Genomic DNA, 15,470 nt, shown 5'->3' on the forward strand with positions numbered 1-15,470 from the left:
CATGGAATGTAAGAGGAGCGAATGATGAGGTGAAAGAGAGAGAGATTGTCCAGGTGCTTGAGGGTGCGAAAGTGGATGTTTGTGGAATAACTGAAACAAAATAGAGAGGAGAAAGTGTGAGAGAATGGGAGTATGGATGGGGTATATGTGCAGGAGTAGATGAGAATGAGAGGGCAAAGGAAGGAGTATGTATAGTTGTGAGTAAAAGATGGAAGAAGAGCATAAGACAGTATGGATCAGTTGGGTCAAGGATTGTGTGGGTAAAGTTGAAAGTTGGAATACAAATGTGGGCGATTGTGTGTGTGTATGCGCCAACGCAAGATCGTGCTAGAAGAGTGAGAGAAGAGTTCTGGACAAATGTGGAAGTGTGCATGGAAAAGTTTGGAATGAATCAGAGAGTGTTTTTGATTGGTGATATGAATGGTAAAGTTGGTAATGTGAAGGTGGATGGAATAGTTGGTGAGTGGGGTGTGCCTGCTGAGACAGATGAGAATGGGAGTGCGTTAGTGGACATTTGTGCTGGGAGGGGGTTGGTGATAGCCAATACCCTCTTCAGGCATAAAATGATCCACAGGTATAAATGGCGTGATGAGAAGGGTGGGTGGTGAACTGAATGAAAGGAAGGCAATGATTGATTATGTGTGTGTGGATGAAAGGATGCGAAGATGTGTAGAGGATGCAAGAGTGTATAGAGGTTGGGGGAGTGGACTTTCTGACGACTACTTGGTGGTGGCCAGAATTAGGATGCAAGTAAGATGGAGGAATAGAAGAAAGGAAAGACGAGAGGAAGGAGTAGTTGCAAGGAGAGTGGAGAGGTTGCAAGAGGATGAGAAAAATGCAGAGTATAAGAGAGAAGTGGAGGAACGATTGGGGAAATATGAATTGGAGCAGATGGGAGACGTGGAAGGTGTGTGTAAGATATTTACAGAAGAAATATGTGCAGCATGTGATGTGGTGTGTGGAAGGAAGAGAAGACGGAAGGGGGTGCAAGGAACAGCGTGGTGGACTGAAGAGGTGAAACAGGCTGTGGCACAAAAGAAGAAAGCATACAATGAATGGATGAGAAATAGGGGCGTGGAAGAAGTTGAGAGGCGGAAGAGAGAGTTATATGTGGAAAGAAAGAGAGAGGTGAAAAGATTAGTAAGAGAGAGTAAGAAGAGAGTGGATGAGGAATTTGGAAGGAATTTGAGTGTAAAGTGGAGGGACTGTAAGAAAATGTTAGGGAGAGAAGTGAAAAGAGTAAGACAGGGTGGAAGTGAAGTTATCAGGGGAGTGAAAGATAAAAATGGTAGATTACTAGTGGAGAAGGGAGAAAAAGTGAGCAGATGGAGAGAACACTTTAAGGAATTGTTGAACGTAGAGGATGGAAGTAATGCGAGTATAAGTGGCTGGGGAATGGCTGGGAGAAGGAGGGAGGCGAGAAGACAGGAAGAAATCAGTAGGATAGAAGTTGTGGAAGCAATGAAGAAAGTTAAATCGGGGAAAGCCCCAGGAATTGATGGAGTGTGTGGTGAAATGCTGAAGCATGGGGGAGAGACAGTAGTAGAATGGATGTAGAAGATGTGCAGATTGGCCTGGGAGGAAGGTAGAGTCCCAGAGGATTGGAAGTCAGGTATAATTATTCCCTTGTACAAAGGAAAAGGGGAAAAAGAAGTGTGTGGTAATCATAGGGGCATTTGTATAATAGGAAAAGTGTATGGTAGGATACTTATAGACAGAGTTAGAGAAAGAACAGAGAAATTAGTTGGAGAAGAACAGGGAGGCTTTAGGAAGGGAAGAGGTTGTGTAGATCAGATATTCATTCTTAGATCTTTAGTGGAAAAGTTTCTAGAGAAGGGAAAGAAGTTGTATGCAGCTTTCATGGATTTGGAGAAAGCATATGACAGGGTGAATAGACAAGGATTGTGGAAAGTGTTAAGAATATATGGAGTAGATGGGAAGTTGTTGAATGCTGTGAAGAGTATGTACGATGGTGCGAAGGCTGCAGTGCGTGTGGATGGTGAACTAAGTGAATTTTTCTCTTTGAAAGTTGGTTTGAAACAGGGATGTGTCATGTCTCCATGGTTGTTCAATCTGTACATAGATGGGGTAATAAAAGAGGTACAAGGTAGGGTAGTGGATGTTGGAGTGGCCGTAGTGAGAGAGGATAGTGTTTGGAAACTCCCTGTACTGTTGTTTGCAGATGATACTGTGTTGTTGAGTGAAGACGAAGGGGAGCTGCAAGGCTTGGTGGATGAGTTTGAGAGGGTGTGTAAGAAACGGAACCTAAAGGTGAATGTAGGGAAGAGTAAAGTGATGATCTTTGAGAGAGGTGAAGTCAGTGAATGTACAGCGAGGTTTGATGGTGAGGAATTGGAAAATGTGAGTACGTTTAAGTATTTGGGTAGTGTGTTGAGTAAGGATGGAGGTTTGGAGGGTGAAGTGCTTGAAAGGGTACAGCAGGGAAGAAAGGTTGCTGGTTCATTGAAAGCATTGATAAGAAACAGGGAAGTGAGCATGGAAGTGAAAAAGTTACTACAGGACAGTAGTGTGATACCAACTCTAACGTACGGAAGTGAAGCTTGGACATTGTTGGAAGGACACAAGTCAAGAGTGAGAGAAGTGGAAATGAGTTATTTAAGAGGAGCCTGTGGAGTCACATGGAGAGACAGGCTGACGAATGAGGATATAAAGGAGCGTTGTGGTGTGGATGTGGATGTGATAGGAAGCGTTATGAGGAACACACTGAGGTGGTTTGGCCATGTGGAGAGGATGGAGGGTGAAAGACTGACGAAGAGAGTGTATGTGAGTGAGGTGGAGGGGGGAAGAGGGAGGGGGAGGCCGAGGATGAGATGGAGGGATGGGGTGGAGAGGTATATGAGAGAGGGGGGTGTGAGTTGGGAGCAGGGCAGTGAAATGGCGGGGGACAGGGCGACTTGGAGGCGATTTGTTTGTGGCCACCCCAAACGGGATTGAGGCGTCTGGCAATAGATAGATAGATAGATAGTAATAGACGTGTTGAAATTCATCTAAAAGATGTGGATATTTGATCTTTTTTGATAGTTCGTTTCACGAGAATTTAAACACGTGTAATAGACTTGTTGAAATTCACGAGTAATACACAGTAATATCTGGTGGAATAAATCACATGCATGCAAATTAGAAAGGCTCTCTAAAAGCCAAATGGATAAAAAAAAAATATACATTCACTCCCTAACTCCAACAAGTTCTTCCTATGCTGAATAAAAGTAATAATTTAGCCAATATAAATTGTCAAATTCATCAATCATCAAATCATTGTTAGGTTATAAGTCGATTAACTCATACAGACTATAATCAGTTCAGCTTGGGAAGAAGTTGTGGAATCTAGGGATTGAATGTAAATTATTTGTATCCATTTGATTTCTAGAGAGCCTTCCTAATTTAAGTCGTATAAACTTGTCTAATGATAAGTAAAATAAACAGTCAAGATGCATCATAATCATCAACGGGTTAATTTTCAATAATGTGCAAACTATATAAATGTCCTGCAAGATTCATACTGTATACTGCATACAGTACTGTAACTACATCAGTATAGTTAAGGTATAGTTAATGGTGAACGGAACCCATGAAACTTGTTGTGACTATAAGGTGCAATACATCAACAGTCTGCGCAAGATTGGACACTAATGAATATAGGTATGTTTTAAATTAATACACAGAGTAGTTCTTTAATTTATATATTGTGTATTACAGAAAAATCATTCACATTGCTATCTTAAAGAGTTGATAAGGTGAAAAGCTTTGGATTCCACCTTCTGCAGAAGAGCTCAATGTGATAAAAAGAAAGTAATTAATCAGAGAAATTAACTGAGGCAACTCATTAGCAAAAAAATAATATGCCATAGGGGAACTTAACGGTATACTAAAGGTTAACAGGGAATCAGATAGGACGGTAAGGATAGCAGACAACCAATAACCATCAGCACATTCACCAGCGTGTTCATTTCAGTAGCCAGATCCATTGCTCCTCTTAGAGTACAAAAGAAAATATAAAGACTACAAACAATTAATCAAAAACCCTGGGATCACTGTGAAAAACAAAACCCTACTTAGGTGCTACCACCAAGAATAATAATGTACAGTGTAGGTTCTGTGTGACAAATGGAGAAGCTGTCCACCATCCTCTTAAGGACAGTGCTGGCTGCGTGGTATGTGCGGTTCTATACATGTAGGAGAATTACAGTGTTAGATTATCTGAAAGAATAAAACATAGATATTAGTTTCAAGACAACACTAAGTACAGTAAATTAGGGAATTTTTTTTTGTTTAGTTCTTGGTACCGTGGGCTCACACAGTACGCGAGTTCACAGTACGCGAATCGCATAGTATGCGAGTGACCAAAATAATAACCAAAAAACCTTCACTGCGCGAGTTTAGCCCACAATCCGCGAGGTAGAGGCAAAGAGTGGCCCAAAACCACTATTTTCCCTGACTAAGCGACCCCCCTCCCCGCACAACGGGCCCATTGCGACTTTAGAGGCTCTTGGGGAAGGTGCTCAAGAGGAGTCTACAGTAAGATCTCGCCAATAACGACTTCGACAATAATGTTTTCGGCAATAACGGTAAGTTAGAACAGAAACCCAGTTTCTTTAATCTAAGTCTACTAATACCTAGTCGGTTCACTTCCTTCTAAAACAGCTCCAAGCACGCGCAGGGGGCGGAGCATCAAAGTGATGTCAACTGGCTCTGGCACGAAACACCAGCTCAGTTGACTCCTGACCATGATGGAGGATGGATGTTTGTTCCACTACTCAGACCATAACATATTTTTCGGTTCGGTGAAGTGAAGGAAGGGACTGAAATGTGTGATGGAAGGTTTAGGGGTGTGAAGGAAGCACTTTTTCCCCTGCTTCGTTTTCCCATGTTATAAATGTTTAATTTGAATCTGCAGTTTAACACATTTTCTGTTACTTCAGTGTTCTTCACATCTGCTCACTTTTTCTCCTTTCTCCACTATCAGACTACCATTTTTATCTTTCACTCTCCTACTAACTTCTTTATTACCCTGTCTAACTCTCTTTACCTCCTTCCAGAACATTTTCTTACATTCCTTCCAGTTTATACTAAAATTCCTTCCAAAATACTCATCAGCTCTTTCTCTCTTTCTAATCTTTTCACCCCTCTCTCTCTCTCTTCCTCTCTGTATATAACTTTCTCTCCCGTCTCTCCAAATCCTCCATTCGTCTGCTTCCCATTCACTCACTATATGCTTTCTCCTTTTGCGCCATACCTTGTCTCACCACTTCATTTCACCATACTGTTCCTTGCACCTTCCTACATCCCTCTTCACCCCACACACCATCTCACATGCTGCACAGATTTCTTCTGTGAAAATCTTGTACATACCCTCCATCTCCCACATCTGCTCCAAATTATAGTTACCCAATCGCTCCTCCATTTCTCTCATATAGTCTGCCTTTTTTCCATCCTCTTGCAACCTTACTCTCCTCTCTGTATTGCTTACTTCCTCCTGTCCTTCCTTCCTTCTATACCTCCATTGCACTTGAACCTTGACTTTCACCACCACCAAGTGGTGATCAGAAAGTCCACTCCCCCAACCTCTGTATGCGTTTGCATCCATTACATACCTTCTCATTCTGTCATCCATACACATATAAATCTACAGCGCAAATTATTTTTTACACTTGAGAGTGCAACAGAGAAGAGTAGCTAGCGTGGTGCTCTTTGCCTATTGTAACTGTGAAGGGATACGGGCACTGAATTCAGAATACCAGTAATGAACGAAAGTAGCTGTAGTTTGTGTGTGTGTGTGTGTGTGTGTGTGTGTGTGTGTGTGTGTGTGTGTGTGTGTGTGTGTGTTACGTTTTGTATTGTACGTGCTTTGTGTTTGTGCAGGTGTGTGATTTTTGGGCTTATCATTGTTTCTGTGTGTTTTTTAATATACTTGTGCTGATTTGTGTGTGTGTGTGTGTGTGTGTGTGTGTGTGTGTGTGTGTGTGTGCGTGCCCACCACCACACTGACCCTTTACACTCATGTCGTACAAAGATGACATGACCTAGGAGCTGGAATGGCCTTGGTATATTGTAATCTAACACCCAAGTACCTGCGACGATACACAGTACAGAATATCACCAACCTGGACGGCACCCAGCATATCACCAAACTGGACGACACACAGCATATCACCAAACTGGACGGCACACAGCATATCACCAAACTGGACGGCACACAGCATATCACCAAACTGGACGGCACACAGCATATCACCAAACATGACCTGTACCTATATTTATGTCACACCCACACACCCACATAATAAACTGTTGTTGGTGTCCTTGACACCCTTCACTATTGGGACGTCATTTCTTCCGTCTGGTAATAGCAAGGCAAATGTACGAGTATGAGGATCTCGGTGGACCGGATCTCTATGTTAATCTGACAGTTGCCTTTACTATGATTGCAATGTACTGAAAACTGCACTGTACTGTTTATTATACGCCTGAGCCGTTGCATCCATTAAACTCGTAATAAGTATAGTAGTGGAAGTCTGCAAGGAAGGTGGAAACGAAGAGAATATGAGGTTAAAGTTAATTCTGCTCAAAATTGTCAGAAAACGTACTCTTGAAAGACGCCATAATGCTGCTGAATACAGAAAACACGAGAATATGGACTGAAAAATATAATGTGTAGAGAACCACTGATAGTATGGATGGATGGAGTGGGGAGGTATATGGGAAACGGGGATGTGAATCAGAGAAAGGACAGCGAAAAGGTAGGACACGGCGACAGGGAGGTCATATGTTATGTTTGGGGCCACTCCTTACGTGATTAACAAAAATGGTTATAGATGGATAGATCGACAGATAGATAGACAGTGGACAAAAATCTCTCTCTCTCAAACACACACACACACACACACACACACACACACACACACACACACACACACACACACACACACACACACACAAAGTCTTTGCTGGCGCCAGCTGACATTATTCATCTTATAGGATAATTTTCTTACTGAGGTAGTTATCAAGATCTAAAATGGTTAAATAGCAAACTTTGAAATATCTTTGGTTTTGACAAAAGATTTTATTTGTGTCATGAAGATATTATGCAGATGCAGAAGGACTGAACAAAAACACAAATTGTTTTTGCTTCCGCTAATCGATTTTAGACAATTCAGTGGAAACTATACATGGCAAAAGAGAAACTGCCACGGTTGCGATACTCCTTTATTGTTCCATCGGGAGAGTGGGGCACGAAGCCTGGCTGTCCAGTCCAGACTTTTAAGGCAAGAATAACCAGCTACCCTTGAGTGGCATTATGTGGGCAGTAGCCTTCAACCATACCTTGATTTTAACCCTTTTGGGAATAAATCCAATGGGACCGCCTTGACCGAGTAGACTGTCAGGCATCTGTTTGTTGGTTTATATGGATATGGGAGGCCATCTGGCATGTCACTATGAGCAGAGGTGCCTGAAAGCTTAACATCAAGTAGGTGGATGGTGGGCATCCCCACACATTCTGCTAAAAATGAAACCATCCTTTTTATCATAATCAACAAAATCATCGTTTCCTACTGAAACGCTTGAGTGCTTGGTTTAGACATGGGGTAAGGTAAGAAATAATACACAGCTGCATTTGACGCAGTACGACACAATGCAATTTGGATAATAAATCTGCCTAGTTGCACTATGCCAGAGGCAGAAACAAGGGGCTTAGTCCAGGCACAATATCCAGGGCCAGATTCACGAACAAACTCACCAGCAACTCCATTTCGCAACTGCAATTTTCTTTGCAAAAAAAGAGAATTTTGAGAAGTTTCTGTGCCCTCCTTTTCTTGGTTTTTGTTATGCCACGTCCTCAGAGCTCAACTTCTTTTTTTTTTTTTTATGCGAGGAAGAAGGAACCAAAGGCCATGAGCCCGCAGTATCAGTTTCCTCCAAGAGAAAAACAAAATACAATAGAGAGCCAAATTCAAGATCCGATCATTTTGAGATGCCTGAACACACTGCGTTTGAAAGACTGGAGATCATAGGCAGCAGGAAATACAGACAGAGGGAGACAGTTCCAGAGTTGACCTGTTGCATAAATGAAAGACTGGGAGTAACGGTTAACTCTTGCATTAGAGAGTTGGACAGAAAAGGGATGAGAGTTTGCTGCCAGACGGGTGCTACGCGCCCGTCGTAGAGGTGGAGGAATGCAAGCAGACAGTTCAGAGGAGCAGTGACCATTAAAGTAGCGATAGAAAAGAGATAAAGATGCAACAGTGCGGCGAAGAGACAGAGGTTGAAGGGAGTCAGTAAGAGGAGGAGAGTTAATGAGACGAAAAGCCTTTGACTCCACCCTATTGAGAAGAGCTGTATGTGGGGAGCCTCTCCATACATGAGAGTTGTACTCCACACAGGGGCGGATAAAACACCTGCATAGAGTCAACAATTGTGCAGAGGTAAAGAAACAGCAGAGTCGGCTTAGCACACCCAATCTCTTGGAAGCAGATTTTACAAGAGATGTAATATGATCTTTCCAAGATAAGTCCCGAGTAAATGAAACCCCAAGCATGTTCAAGGATGGTGCAGGATTACTCTATCTATCTATCTATCTATTGCCAGACGCCTCAATCCCGTTTGGGGTGGCCACAAACAAATCGCCTCCAAGTCGCCCTGTCCCCCGCCATTTCACTCCCCTGCTCCCAACTCACACCCCCCTCTCTCATATACCTCTCCACCCCATCTCTCCATCTCATCCTCGGCCTCCCCCTCCCTCTTTCCCCCTCCACCTCACTCACATACACTCTCTTCGTCAGTCTTTCACCCTCCATCCTCTCCACATGGCCAAACCACCTCAGTGTGTTCCTCATAACACTTCCTATCACATCCACATCAACACCACAACGCTCCTTTATATCCTCATTCGTCAGCCTGTCTCTCCATGTGACTCCACAGGCTCCTCATAAATAACTCATTTCCACTGCTCTCACTTTTGACTTGTGTCCTTCCAACAACGTCCAAGCTTCACTTCCGTACGTTAGAGTTGGTATCACAATACTGTCATGTAGTAACTTTTTCACTTCCATGCTCACTTCCCTGTTTCTTATCACTGCTTTCAAAGAACAAGCAACCTTTCTTCCCTGCTGTACTCTTTCAAGCACTTCATCCTCCAAACCTCCATCCTTACTCATCACACTACCCAAGTACTTAAACGTACTCACATTTTCCAATTCCTCACCATCCAACCTCGCTGTACATTCACTGACTTCACCTCTCTCAAAGACCATCACTTTACTCTTCCCTACATTCACCTTTAGATTCCGTTTCTTACACACTCTCTCAAACTCATCCACCAAACCTTGCAGCTCCCCTTCGTCCTCACTCAACAACACAGTATCATCTGCAAACAACAGTACAGGGAGTTTCCAAACACTATCCTCTCTCACCAGGGCCACTCCAACATCCACTACCCTACCTTGTACCTCTTTTATTACCCCATCCATGTACAGACTGAACAACCATGGAGACATGACACATCCCTGTTTCAACCCAACTTTCAAAGAGAAAAATTCACTTAGTTCACCATCCACACGCACTGCAGCCTTCGCATCATCGTACATACTGTTCACAGCATTCAACAACTTCCCATCTACTCCATATATTCTTAACACTTTCCACAATCCTAGTCTATCCACCCTGTCATATGCTTTCTCCAAATCCATGAAAGCCGCATACAACTTCTTTCCCTTCTCTAGAAACTTTTCCAGGATTAAGCTGAATATTATTAAACGTTAGTGGGTATACCTGTGGAAGATTTTGTCGGGTTGATAGGTGTAAGAACTGAATCTTAGATGCATTAAAAACAACCATATTATTTTTACCCCAGTCAGAGATACGAGCTAAGTCAGACATTAGGTGTGCCATAGCCTCATCCCTTGTTTGTTGAAGTAACTGTTGAGATGGGCGTTGCGAGAACCGAATGGAAAGGTGAAGAGTGGAGTCATCAGCGTATGAGTGGATTGGGTTAGATGTACAGCTTAGAAGATCATTCATGAATAAAAGATAGAGAGTTGGTGATAGGACAGAGCCCTGAGGAACACCACTGTTGATAGATCTAGGAGAAGAACGATGGCCGTCTACAACAGCAGCTATAGAACGACCAGAAAGGAAGCTAGCAATGAAGGCACAGATAGAAGGATAAAAACCGTAGGAGGGCAGTTAGGAAATTAAAGATTTATGCCAGACTCGATCGAAAGCCTTTGAGATGTCAAGTGCAATGGCAAAGCTTTCGCCAAAGTCCCGAAAGGAGGATGACCAGGAGTCTGAAAGGTAGGTGAGAAGATCGCCAGTGGAGCGTCCCTGACGGAACCCGTACTGACGATCGGAAAAAAGGTTGTGATAGGAAAGATGCCTTAAAATTTTTCTATTGAGAATTGACTCGAAAACTTTTGAAATACAGGACGTTAAAGTTATTGGACAATAGTTGGAGGGTTGGGAGTGGTCACCCTTCTTTGGGACTGGCTGAATGAGAGCAAACTTCCAGCAAGAAGGAAAGGTACAAGTTGACAGACATAGGCGAAAGAGTTTGCCTAGGCAGGGAGTAAGCACAGATTCACGGTTCTTGAGAACAACAGGAGGGACCCCATCAGGCCCATATGCCTTGTTGGTACTGAGGCCAGTGATGGCAGAAAATACATCAGCTGAAGAAATTTTAATGTCAGCCATGGAGAAGCCAGAAGGGGGAAGTGATGGAGGAACAGCACCAGAATCGTCTAAGGTGGAATTGGAGGAGAAAGTCTGTGCGAAGAGATCTACTTTATCAGTAGAAGAAATAGCTACAGAACCATCAGAGTGGAAAAGAGGAGGGAAGGATGATGAGGTAAAGTTGTTAGAAAGATTTTTGGCAAGGTGCCAGAAGGAGCGGGAAGAATTCAAGTTGGAGAGTTGAGAGCATTTAGTATGGATGAAATTATTTTTAGTAGAGCGAAAAACAGACTTAGCACGATTCCGGCAAGAAACGTAAAGATGATGTGATTCAGAGGTGGGTTGGCTCTGGTACCTTTTGTAGGCCCTCTCCTTGTTGCGGACAGCATTAGAACAAGCGTGATTAAACCAAGGCTTTCTTGCGTTAGTCAAAGGATATGAGAAAGGAATGTATGCTTCCATGCCCGAGAGAATAACCTCCGTAATGCGCAAGGCACACTCAGATGGCTCACGGCCATGGAAGCAATAATCATTCCAGGGAAAATCAAAGAAGTACTGCCTGAAGGCCTCCCAGTCCGCAGCTCCAAAATGCCACAGACGACGTTTCCCTGGAGGGTTCACAGGCCGTACCGGAGTGATAGGACAAGTTAAGGTAATAAGGTTGTGATCGGAGGAACCCAACGGAGAGAAAAGATTAACAGAGTAAGCAGAAGGATTACTTGTGAGGAAGAGGTCAAGTATGTTGGAGCTCTCTCCAAGGCAGTCAGGGATACGGGTAGGGTGCTGTACAAGCTGCTCTAGGTCATTAAGGATAGAAAAGATGTAGGCTTGTTCACCAGGTGGATCAGTGAAAGGAGAGGAGAGCCAAAGGTGGTGGTGAACATTGAAATCTCCTAGAATGGAGATTTCAGAGAAAGGAGAAATGGATAGAACGTGTTCCGTCGTTGAAGTATGATAGTCGAAGAATTTTTGATAGTCAGTAGAATTAGGGGATAAGTAAACAGCACAGATATATTTAGTTAGAGAATGACAGGAAAGCTGAAGCCAGAGTGTAGAGAATTCAGAAGAATCGAGTTCAGGAACACGAGAGCAAGATAAGTCGTTGCGTATATATACACAACACCCGCCTTTGGCTTTGAAATGAGTATAGAGAAAGTAGGAGGATACAGAAAAGGGTTTGCTGTCAGTTGCCACAGACAGCTGAGTCTCAGTTAGAAAAAGAAGGTGAGGTTTAGAGGAGGAGAGGTGGTGCTCAACAGAGCGAAAGTTAGAGGAAAGGCCACGAATGTTGCAGAAATGAAGAAGAAGAGAGTCAGACAGTGGTTCAAGGCACCTCGAGTCGTCACCGGGAGAGGGGCGGATGGTGGGAGCATTTATGGCCCCCCCCCCTGGGGACTCCGAGGCTTGGTGATGAGACGCCATTTTAGTGAATTTTGAATAGGAAGTGTAGTGTGTACTGTGCATGAAGTTTGATGTAGATAGTTAGAGAAATTTGTACTGGAGAGCATGCTGGCCTACTCTCTGTGTAACTGAGACACTGAAAAAGTTCAGCAAAGGGGGATGGTCAGGAACTAGTCCCGAGGGCTGATGAAACGGGAGCTCCAGCACTCCCTGTCATCAGCTTTCCATCCACCTCGGGAGTACTGCCCTGCTTGACTGGTGCTACAGTCTACTCCTGAGTATGAGGATCTGATTTGAGTTCTTTCCAAGACCGGGTCCGGAGCATGCAACCAAAGGAATAGTGCTCAAAAACACAGGCTAACCAATCTTACACATATATTACTATAAAATCATACAGTAGCTGGGCAAAATACAGTGTGGTAGAGTATACACACTATGGGAGATACAGGGATAGGAGTTGTGACTTATGATGACAGCATAACTGCAGATGTCACCCAGGTGTAGGAGAGGTTCGTCAGGTGTGTGCTTTCTGAAGGGGTGCAGGACCACTGTCATACATCAGATCATCAGATGAGGGCTGCGGGGCTGCGTAGAGGGAGGCCTTTCCCTGGAGGGGCCTCTGGAGGAGTGTCGGTCCTCGGGACTGGGGCAGAGCAGGGCGAGTAGGTGCGCCGCCTTGCGCCTACCCCTGGTGGAGGACAACTCGCTGGCTGGTCTGGGGAGGTCTTGGCTGGGAGTCCTGGGGGCGTCCCTTGGTGACTGGGGCTTTGTCAAGAGGCCATCAGGGGCTGCCAGCAGCGTCTCCTACTCAGAGAGTCTAACAGCAACTGGTGACGTCGGGGCACTGGCTGTAGTGAGGGTACCCTCAGCCTCACTATGGGACTGCTCCAGACCCTCTGCAGCAGCAACTCTGCTAGGGAGCTAGCTCCACTCCTTTGGGTGTGGGGAGAGCAGGAGGGGCGTCCAGCTCAGCCTCTGGAAGAGTGAGGCTAGCAAGGGGCGCTGCCCTCGGCGGGTGCTGCAGGGGTAACAGATGACGGAAGCATGGTGGGCATTCCCTCCCTGGCGGACACAGTGGGTGCCGCTGCAGTTCCACTAGAGCCTGGGACTGCAGCTGAGAGGAGCATGGTGAGCATCCTCTCCCCAGCGAGCATGGTGGGCGTCGCCACGGTCTTGCTCCTGGGCTGCAGGTGAGGGAAGCACGGTGGGCGTTCCCTCCCCGACGAGCACGGTGGGCGTCGTTGCGCTCCGTCTTGGGACTGTAGGTGAAAGGAGCATGGTGGGCGTTCTTTCCCCAGTGAGCACGGTGGGCATCATCATGGTCCTACTTGGGACTGTTGCTATACAAGTCCCACCATGATTCTGGTGAGCACTGGTCCCGGTAAAGGGTATCACAGCAGGGTGACGTACCTCCCGTGGAGTCCGTTGAGGGGAAGAGGGACGGGTGGTGGTTAGGGATGTATGCCAGCCTTGCTCGGGCTCTTGCTGCACCTTTCTGTGGTCTCCCCCCACTCTGTGGTCTCCCCTTTGTATTTCAGTTTTCCTGAAAAGAAAATATGTAACATCTTTTTTCTCCTAACTAAGAGTTGTATTCCAGAAAGAGCAAGACCGGAAAATTCTTTGCATTCCCTGTCTCTCCCGCAAAAACGATTCATAAGTTCGGGTGGAAGCTAACCAAATATTAGTGAATTCAAGGCAAAGCTATTTCCAGATATATCCAATCATAAACTTGAAGAGTTCCCTTATCATCATCATCTGCAGCAACAGCAGCAGCATTCTAGCTTTCTTTCCTATTTAACCCACTCCAATATTGTGACGTTTTTATTTAACTCTTGTTTTCTTCTTCATTAGGCATTCTATAGCGTAAGAGAAACATTTCATAATGCTGAGATTAAACCATTTTAAGTTTTTCTATACGGGGGACTCTCATTAAATTACTATAGTTCTTTGGCAATAGTTTATCTGACTACCTATTAGCAGACTCCTTAATCCAGTAAGGGGTGACCACAAGCAAATCGCCTCCATGTCGCCATGTCCCCCGCCATTTCACTATCCTCCTCCCCGGTCACACCCCTTTCTCTTATATAGCCTACCATTCCACACCAACTCATCTCATTCTCAGTCTCCCCCTCCCTCTCTCCCCCCTCCACCTCACTCACATACACTCTTCCCGTTAGTCTCTCGCTCTCCATCTTCTCCACATGGCCAAACCACCTCAGTGTAATTCTCCTAAAACTTTCTATCACACCATATCCACAACAAAACGCTCTTTCACTTCTTAATTAGTCAGTCTGTCTCACCACGTATCTCCACATGCTCCTCTCAGATAATTCATTTCCAATGTTCTCACTCTTGATTTGTGTCCTTACAACAAGTTCCAAGCTTCACTTCTATACATTAGAGTTGGTATCACAATACCACAATGCATCGACTTTTTACTTCCATGATCACGTCCTTATTTCTTATCACTGCTTTCAAAGAACCAACAACTTTTCTTCCTTCGTGTACCCTTTCAAGCACCTCATCCACCAAACTTCCATCTTGACACATCACACTGCCCAGGTACTTAAACGCACTCACATTTGGCAATTGTAAGACTAATATTAAAGGAGCGTCTTGCTACTAAATGAGTTAACTATTCTGTTAGTGATGGCTTTACTTATTGTATCCTTGTGTCTACATATGGTTTCCTCCAGGTTCAGAGATACTTTTGTAACTAACAGGTTCGATAGAATTTTCGTTAACCCCTTGACTATTAGCGGGTTTTCTTAAGCAGAGTAAATTGATCTGAGTGACAATATCAAAGTTAACAAAGACGTCATCGTGTCAAAGGGTTCAGGACTGCGTTACATGTCGTCTTCTTTGCCATATTATTACCACCTTCATATGGTCTTATGCATCTATAGAAGACATTGTGAGAAAGTTGGTGAAGGCACTGTCCGACTGCTTCATATTCCAAAACCTGTCTTAATCTGAGCAAGACTGTCTGATGGTAACAAAAAAATAGTATAAAAGAATGTAAGTTAAGTTGGGTCCCAACCATAGGCAGTAAATTAAGCTTCTTCAAGTCGATGATTTCATTTCATTTCCTTCACGTTACCACCAAAAAATTTTGTTCATATAGAGAGACAAACTGAATGAATCAGAAACAGTTTCCGTTAACCTATTGCTAACAGCTGTCTCCTCCTACACTGAATGATGGTAAGAAGAACATGGTACAAATGAGGCACATATTGTCCTCAGCTTGACTATCTAACACCTCTTCCTTAACAATGTGTTCTGCACACAGGACCTTACGATATTGAGGTCTTCTTAATATCGACACAGACTGCACTGATAACCACCTGGTGAACAATGATGTACCACAGAGGGAAATAACCTGG

Source organism: Coenobita brevimanus, chromosome 34, assembly GCF_032717465.1.
Source record: "Coenobita brevimanus isolate Jiangsu-jjx chromosome 34, ASM3271746v2, whole genome shotgun sequence".
NCBI lineage: Eukaryota > Metazoa > Arthropoda > Malacostraca > Decapoda > Coenobitidae > Coenobita > Coenobita brevimanus.